Genomic DNA, 9,909 nt, shown 5'->3' with positions numbered 1-9,909 from the left:
GACAATCTTAGCTTTACTCAACTTTTGATGGTAATCTTGCCCATATAATTAGTCTAGAAATTTAGGGGATGGCAATTATTCTTATAAATACTTACTTATTTAATTCAATTTCCAGGGACCAATTACAGATGATCTATTTACTGGGTCGTGGTGAAGTGCTACTGTTTTTGGGCAACCATGTGCTCTTTACTTGAATGAGAGCACAAACAAGCATGGTTTTGTGAAATTTGGCCATTCAGTTCAGTTTAGGTTCTAGTTGATCAATCAGTTTTTTCATGCATTTCAGAGATATACTCCCTGGGTTGGCATCTATTTTGTTCAATGCACCTGCAATTTCTGTATGCATGCTCATTTACATTCAGCAGCCAAAGCAGGCATTATGACTTGCAAATCATTTTATTCTTGGAAGGACATGCTCACAAATTGTCAATAGCAGGTGCTATCCCGGATATTCCCTTTTGCTCCTATCTATCCTCTTTAATTAACAACACCTGTTATATGCCTTCAGATTGACAACCTTATATCACAACAGTTCAATTCAGTGCATTTCTATCAGTTCTGTCCGATTTTGCACACACACTCTGTTTACTGGAACAATTCTTCAGCCAAAACAAACATTCAAGAAAGCAGGAACATTTTCCATACAAATCTGTTCAACTCTGCACATGTACAAGTACCACTCAAGTCTGACCAATTCTGCAAATGTAGAAGTACAAACTAGAACAATAATTCAATCATAGAATTCATTCAAAATGCTGCTGTAGCTTCTCTCTTTTTACTCTGAAAATATTCGTACATCAAGACACAATACAAGCAGCAGAGCAGATGGCCCGCAGAAGCCTTGACGAGGCTGGCTTCGTGGCCTCGGCAGCTCGGCGGCGTCTACGGCGCCGGCTCCGCAGCTCCACGGCCTCGACGGCGCCAGCTCCGCAGCTCCACGGCCTCGACGGCGCCGGCTCCGTAGCTCCACGGCCTCGATAGCTCCGACGCATCGCGCCCTGGACGAGGCAGCTGCTGGCTCCGCTGCCTCCACTGCTAGGCGCCCTGACACCTGGACAAAGCGGCGGTTGTATGCTGCCTCCACGGCTAGGCGGCATCCCATCCTCCCGGAGCTGCTCCTCCCTGCCGGCGAACCCTAAGGCGAGGCGAGAGTTCCTTTTTTTTTTTTTTAACGAGACGAGAGCTCAGGCGACGAATCGATGGGTGTCATCCTGTTGGGCCGGATGGGCTGCTTGTGTTCGTGTGGACACGAACGAAAGAGAAGGAAATAGCGCACCTCACACGAGTCGTCAGATCGCCAACGAACGGCGCAACGCGTACTACTTCCCTCGGCAGTAGATCGATCTAAGCCACCATCATAAGACGTTCGCCGGGCGAAGCTCGTGCGATGCCCCCACATCCCGTCCCACTGCTCCGACGCCGCAGCTGAGACCGAAGACCGCCGCTCCGAAGCCGAAGACTACCGCTCCACCGACGCATCCAGCAACCTCCGCCTTATCTTGTCCTCATCGCAGCTGCTTGGTCGTCATGCGACCGAAGCCGAAGAGAAAAGTTGGCTTCAAGAGTGTGCGGCTGCCGCCCTCTGGCCGGTACGACGTGGATTTCTAGCACACCAGCCATCCGTACTAGCTGGGCACCTTTCGGAGTGCGTAATTCACCTTCTGCGCCTAGGACATCGCGGGGTCGCAGCTTGGTCTGCCGCTGGACAGGCTCAACTTCCGAGAGATTGAATCGTTGGAGGCAGCATAGCTCGTCGGGCCTAAGGTCACCATTGTGATCCTCCCGACGAAGCTAAAGACCGACAATGTCGTCGAGGAGAGCGACGCGGAGATGACCACAAGGTGCGCGAGGGATCACCCGTAGTAGTAAAGTACAAGCACAGGTGGTACTTTAAGAGGGACACAGAGAAGAAAAAGAAGGCGAAGAACAACGATGAGTCGGGACCTTCCTGATAGGTGGTGGTCAACATCAAGTCCTCTGAAGACGACATTGATTGGGACAAACTTGAGCGTTAGAGTTACGATGGTTCTGACATCGGTTGGGACAACAAGGACAGCGACTAGTGTGTAGTAGTATAGAAATACTTTGTTTGAACTTTGCATGGAGTTGTAATCGAAGTATGTTTCAATTTTGCGTGGAGTATGTTTGAACTTTCCGAAGTATGCAATGCAACGTGAGAGTTTTCATATTTCAATGCTCTATTCTGGGACAGCTGTTGGCACGCCACATTTTTGTGCCCAAAAAGGTACATTTTGGTGCCCAAATTTTTTGCTCCAACATCTTTTGGTGCCTATTTTAAGGCTGCTATTGAAGATGCTCTTACGCTAGTTCGAGCGCTGGGAATGCAATTTATATTTTCCAACCTACTGTTCCTGAGCGATGGGCTATATATATACAGTCCTATGGCTGGCTAGGAAATTCTGGGCTCCTGTTGGCTGGGGGCCCTGTACGGGCGCACGGGGTGCACCTGTCTTGGACTGCTCTTCACCAGAAAAACCTGTTGGAAGAATTTGAAATCAGGCCCTACCATTGATCCCGATACTTCCTAATCCTACTATGTGTTTAATCATCGTCGGGGTCCATCAATTATTTGTGTTCCTCAAATAAATTTTATCCTCTAAATAAATGTATCATCCCGTCTCTAGGAAATCTTTGCGGCACACACTCGTATATGTACCCTAGTAGGCTAGCAACTGAACATGCTTGATCTGACGCCCTCTACAATGATCCACACGGGTCCGAATCAAAATAGTAATACTGTATCCTTGTCTCGGAACCGTTGATTGAAACCAATGTATTCAGTGAGGTATAAAGCGACATTGCTTCTTTGCTCTACCATGCATTCAAGCAATGACTAGCAGACTTCATTAATCACCAAGCATGTGCCTATCCAGCTAGCCATTAGAGTCCCAACATGAAACAGTTAACCATATCTTATCTGCTGCCATGTAATATAAATATAAAATAAAATATCACCTTTCTAGGAAACTATATACAGGGGAGGACACAGACATAAACCTCCGTGCTTTTCATAGACGCGTATAGTTCATACTTTCAAGAGAAAACTATGGTTCTTTCATTTGTTTTTATATAAGGCATGTATTTTCAAACAATAGGTTACCACAATAGAATATCCTCCACTAAAATGCCAAATGTTTCACTCATGTGTGTTTCATCCGTTTTCACATTATTGGACACTAGAAACTTTGAAAATATTTGAAATTTCAGAAATTTTTGAAGAATTTAATTTCAAACTTCTAGAAAATTCCAACTTCTTTTTTGAGGCAATAGAAAATTCCAACTTAAAGAGTCACAAGAGAGAGGGGGCAAAGAGAGTAGTCATATGGCGGGCCGATGGGCTTTTGTGTCCTATGCATGTGCCCTAGACCAAATAGACCAAAGCTGGTGTCCCCGTGATCGATGACAAGCCATACGGGAGTACCTACCGCTTTTGCGCGCAATACCCTAACTCGCCATGATCAATTTATTTAGGTGGATCCAAAGGTCTGAGTAGTAAAAGTGAGTTGTAATATTTGTAGGTCAAGATCGAAATACATTTTTCAGAAAGGAAAATGCCACAGAGACGGCCAACTAGACCATTGTGCCATGTACTCCTAACCCCAATATTTATCGGTTTGCATGAACGGAATTGGTGTAGCTGCTAGTCAGACATACAGGCGATGTCGGGTGTAGCACTGGTTAATGTGAGCACAACTGTGGGAGAGGCGTTGCCTGGTGGGCACAGCTCTGGTGGACGGCTGGTAGGTAGCTTCATCTAGCGTAATGTCGTCCCATGGTCGCAACCGTCACCAGAACAGAACAAAGTGGATGTACTGATCGCTCCGCGCCAGAAGTGTCTACCACATATATAAGCAGTTCAACTTTCTAACTAATGGTTGAAGGGCCCAGCGACCCTAGGAACAAAACCCTATAAGGTGACAAATAATATGGAGAAGTTGGCTAATGTACATAATTAGAACAAGTACCGGCATCAGTTGCTGTTCCATGCATGTTTAGAACAAGCTCTACAAGCAAATCCCAGACTTTCACTCACATTGTTATTCTAGCCCACACGTAGTGGTTCTTTGAGTGATCCTTGAGAGCTTTCGTCGCTTTCATAGGATGGAATTACTTTTGCATCGTTGGACTAGGTGCACAAACGAAAAACCATAAACATATGTTCTGCATTGTCATACCACAAACGCTTTTGTTGGAAACGTTTTTGTGGAATCGATGTCGTTGCATGTAGAGGCTTTGATTTTTGCGACAAACGTTCCAGATTGTGATGCCACCACTCAGTCCATACGAAGTAATCGCTAACCCATATCTATAGTGTTACGGCGATTAATGATCATGAAAAAAACACAGTATTGGTGCTGACCTACCTCCTCATAACTTTTTTTTCTTCGAGAATGAACCTCCTCATAACTTGGTTTTACACAAACTTAGCAAATGTCGGCTCCAATCAAGTGGCACTCAAGGACGGGCTGCAGTTTACACCACTGCTTCCATATTGCTGGGTGTCGAGGCTACAATGAGAAACGCCCTAATGGAGAACCACACGAGACAACACACTAGGCAAGAAGAGAGATTCTGATACACAGATTATCCACATTATGTTAAACATACATCTTTGTATTATCCTGTACTGTCCATTTACTCAGTTGTAACCAATAACCATCGATCCTATTCTTCCGGCATAGAGTATGTTGTGGACTTGAATGGACCTGCGCGTGCCGCTGCTGCCACCGCATACTGTCGCTCTCGTCTGCACTTATGTAACTAGATTACTATATGCAGTTAATTGTCAGGAGAGTTATCGCTCAGCTCATTAGACCATGTGCACCAACTTGAATAAGCCAAGTTAATTAGATGCCAGATGGTCGGGGCCAAAGCTGTCAGCATGGATGGAAAGCCCATGCCCGTTCTAGGCGGTCATACAGTGCTAGTTGTTTCGTTCCCGATGACTCCTAGTCCTTATAGAACTGCAATGCAACTAGGCACTATCATTTTAGCCTTACGTTTCGTTTCTTTCTAGTCAGTGTAAGAACATCATCAGTGTGATCCTTTGTGTTCTCGTGGCTTCTTCTTCCGCATAAGGCCCTGTTCGGACTCTCACCCCGCTCCAACTCCGCTCTGGAGCGGAGCAGCATCTAGTTCAAATTTTCAAAGTCGCTGAAGGGCCACTCCGAGCGCTTCGCTCCGTGCTGAAGGAGCGGACGGTTGCCGAACAGGGCCTAAATATGGCCGATTGACTTTGATGTGGGTAAGAACGAATAACTGCACCTATTGGCCTTCTTCTCTTGCGGCAAACATTTCCTTACATGTGGTCCATTCATCCATTGATTTTCTTATCAGTGGCATTTACTCCCTCGGTCACAAAATATTAACTTTGTATGTTTTAGATACAACAATTTGCAGTCCAACCAAACTAATATATATCGGTCACTAAATGGTACAACCACCGACAACTCTGTATAATATGCCTCTCTCCCCCGGCTGCGAGATAAGTAAAGTAGCTCTAACATACTTTGGGATAACTGCATTTGAAAACAATTACATTAGCAATGACCATCGTGCTCAGTGTGTTCACCATTACTCCACCATCCCCACCCCCCTACCCTCCCACCACCACACAAATTCTTTTTTTAGGGGAACCACCACCACCAATTTTTATACAAAGTTATACTCTCATTAGTAAATGAAGTTAAAATTTTTGCAATTTTGGCATTATCTTCCGTTTTTATCCAAGCGATTGATTTAAATAAACTTCTAGCACTATTTTCCCTTCACATAGGTAATGAACAACTGACTCAGGGACAAGTTGACTCGGTGAAATTGCTTGACCAACTTCTAAAGTTCTTAGGTTGTAGAACAAATTTTAAGATATGAAAAGTGAAGAATACTGGTTAGACTGTCCACATCATTTGTTCAATGCTTATCACGACAACATGTTCTATTATGGTGTTATCATGCCCCGCTGCCTTCGACGTAGTCACTTGGTTCAGCCAAGTTCAAAGCAGTGATTCTTTTTAAATGCTTAATCACAAACATACATAGTAGTCTTTCCTTGCTCTTCTATTTTCGACAAAGGATGGATTTTATTGTCTAAAAATGAAGCATCAAGGTGATACAAATACAGTGAGCATACATCCGGCCTCTGCATAGCTAAGATACACACAACCAGCAACAACACTCACAAAAATTATACCAAGAATTAACAATAAGGCCTGCATTCTTCAAATATGTAGTTGCGTGTTTTGTTATACAATTGCAGAGCTGCAGCTTGATTCCTAATCTCTCCTATTGTGCTATGGTGACCTAAAATGGAACTAGGCAGAACATTTCGGCCGAATAAGGAATAACTCAAACGCAACATCGTCCTCCAAATGACTGTAAACAAAACACGATAGCCAATGAAATTAAAATCTCCCCTAAGTCCCGGGGCCGCCTCGATCAACTTGGGATGCGAAAATCAGTGTCACAAGATCGAGAGACATGATTTCTGTGTTATTAATTTCTCTATGTTGGCCAGAGGCCCGCGTCGACCGGTCGTCGCTCAGACTTACACTTTCTGTCAGAGCACGTATATATATATAGGGATTGACTATTCGTCACCTTGGTGAGGAATAGTTATTCTTCACCCTCCCTCTATTTTAATATCAATGCACCGTAATTTTACATTCCGTAAATTTTGTCTTAATTAAAAGGAAAAAGACAACGTAAAAATTATATAATTGCTGTAAAAAATATCTTATGTTACGTAAAATTACAAGTGTAAAAAACGTAGTGTAAAATGTACATAAAATGTATTTTTTCTGGTCTTATGACCTATATTTTTTTCTTATGTCAAATGTTATGCAGTGAATCAATATAAATGTAACTATTTGTATTTTGAATGTAGTTTATTTACGAAACGATCGTATGATTACCTCGGGTGAAGAATAACTTGTTCTGCACCCTGGGTGACGAATAGACACACACTAGCAAAGCTAACCTAGTCGGTTACTACTACAAATTCTAGTTCTATACGTGACTTGTTCCTGGCCAAACTGGACTAGGGATCGTGGTTAATTCCAACACTCTAACCCGAATTCTGATTAACTAAACTGTGTGTAGCGAAGTTTTGGATAGTGGGAGAGTAACAATCCTCAAGAAAGTAGCGTCAGATAAAACTAACCAATCATGCCGCATGCTCTTACAGGTCATCGACCTCACGCATCATGACTTTGCTGGGTGCAGTGCGGAAATGATTTGATACCCACAACAGTTTGGCCAAGAATCAGGACAAGCATATGAACTTGGTCTGAGCAGAGCATGCCCCGAAAGTGCTATTATGCGCTCGAGCTCAGCCGCGCTCGGTATCCATGCCGTTTCTGTTAGAAATATGCCCTAGAGGCAATAATAAATTGGTTATTATTATATTTCCTTGTTCATGATAATCGTTTATTATCCATGCTAAAATTGTATTGATAGGAAACTCAGATACATGTGTGGATACATAGACAACACCATGTCCCTAGTAAGCCTCTAGTTGGCTAGCTCGTTGATCAATAGATGGTTACGGTTTCCTGACCATGGACATTGGATGTCGTTGATAACGGGACCACATCATTAGGAGAATGATGTGATGGACAAGACTCAATCCTAAGCCTAGCACAAGATCGTGTAGTTCGTTTGCTAAGAGATTTTCTAATGTCAAGTATCATTTCCTTAGACCATGAGATTGTGCAACTCCCGGATACTGTAGGAATGCTTTGGGCGTATCAAACGTCACAACGTAACTGGGTGGCTATAAAGGTGCACTACAGGTATCTCCGAAAGTGTCTATTGGGTTGGCACGAATCGAGAGTGGGATTTGTCACTCCGTGTAAACGGAGAGGTATCTCTGGGCCCACTCGGTAGGACATCATCATAATGTGCACAATGTGACCAAGGAGTTGATCACGGGATGATGTGTTACGGAACGAGTAAAGAGACTTGCCGGTAACGAGATTGAACAAGGTATCGGGATACCGACGATCGAATCTCGGGCAAGTACTATACCGGTAGACAAAGGGAATTGTATACGGGATTGATTGAATCCTTGACATCGTGGTTCATCCGATGAGATCATCGTGGAACATGTGGGAGCCAACATGGGTATCCAGATCCCGCTGTTGGTTATTGGCCGGAGAACGTATCGGTCATGTCTGCATGGTTCCCGAACCCGTAGGGTCTACACACTTAAGGTTCGATGACGCTAGGGTTATAGGGAATAGATATACGTGGTTACCGAATGTTGTTCGGAGTCCCGGATGAGATCCCGGACGTCACGAGGAGTTCCGGAATGGTCTGGAGGTAAAGATTTATATATAGGAAGTCCTGTTTTGGTCACCGGAAAAGTTTCGGGTGCCATCGGTAACGTACCGGGACCACCGGGAGGGTCCCGGGGGTCCACCAGGTGGGGCCATCGGCCCCAGAGGGCTGCGTGGGCCAAGTGTGGGAGGGGACCTGCCCCAAGTGAGCTGGTGCGCCCCCCCAAGGCCCAAGGCGAAGAGAGAAGGGAGAAGGGGGAAACCCTAGGCTCAGATGGGCCTAAGGCCCACCTAGTGGTGCGCCCCCCTCTCTCCCCCTCTGGCCGCCCCCTGGATGCATCTAGGGCTGGCCACACCCCTTGGGGGGAACCCTAGATGGGGGGCGCAGCCCCTCCCCCTCCCGTATATATAGTGGGGGTTTTGGGGCTGCCCTAGACATGAGTCTTCCTCTCTCTATGGCGCAGCCCTACCCCTCTCCCTCCTCGTCTCTCGCAGTGCTTGGCGAAGTCGTGCTGGAGTGCCACGCTCCTCCATCACCACCATGCAGTTGTGCTGCTGCTGGACGGAGTCTTCCCCAACCTCTCCCTCTCTCCTTGCTGGATCAAGGCGTGGGAGACGTCACCGGGCTGCACGTGTGTTGAACGTGGAGGCGCCGTGGTTCGGCGCTTAGGTCGGAATCAACCGCGATCTGAATCGCTGCGAGTACGACTCCTTCATCCGCGTTCTTGCAACGCTTCCGCATCGCGATCTACAATGGTATGTAGATGCACTCCCCTTCCCCTCGGTGCTAGATTACTCCATAGATTGATCTTGGTGATGCGTAGAAAATTTTGAATTTCTGCTACGTTCCCCAACAGTGGCATCATGAGCTAGGTCTATGCATAATTTCTATGCATGAGTAGAACACAAAGTAGTTGTGGGCGTCGATTTTGTCAATTTACTTACCGTTACTAGTCTTATCTTGATTCGGCGGCATCGTGGGATGAAGCGGCCCGGACCGACCTTACACGTACACTTACGTGAGACAGGTTCCACCGACTGACATGCACTAGTTGCATAAGGTGGCTAGCGGGTGTCTGTCTCTCCCACTTTAGTCGGATCGGATTCGATGAAAAGGGTCCTTATGAAGGGTAAATAGAAATTGGCATATCACGTTGTGGTTTTTGCGTAGGTAAGAAACGTTCTTGCTAGAAACCCATAGCAGCCACGTAAAACATGCAACAACAATTAGAGGACGTCTAACTTGTTTTTGCAGGGTATGCTACGTGATGTGATATGGCCAAAAGGATGTGATGAATGATATATGTGATGTATGAGATTGATCATGTTCTTGTAATAGGAATCACGACTTGCATGTCGATGAGTATGACAACCGGCAGGAGCCATAGGAGTTGTCTTAATTTATTGTATGACCTGCGTGTCAATGAAAAACGCCATGTAATTACTTTACTTTATTGCTAACCGTTAGCCATAGTAGTAGAAGTAATAGTTGGCGAGACAACTTCATGAAGACACGATGATGGAGATCATGATGATGGAGATCATGGTGTCATGCCGGTGACGAAGGTGATCATGCCGCGCCTCGAAGATGGAGATCAAAGGCGCAAGATGA

The sequence above is a fragment of the Triticum aestivum genome, chromosome 6D, assembly GCF_018294505.1.
Source record: "Triticum aestivum cultivar Chinese Spring chromosome 6D, IWGSC CS RefSeq v2.1, whole genome shotgun sequence".
Classification (NCBI taxonomy): domain Eukaryota; kingdom Viridiplantae; phylum Streptophyta; class Magnoliopsida; order Poales; family Poaceae; genus Triticum; species Triticum aestivum.
This window is presented reverse-complemented; position numbering follows the sequence as displayed.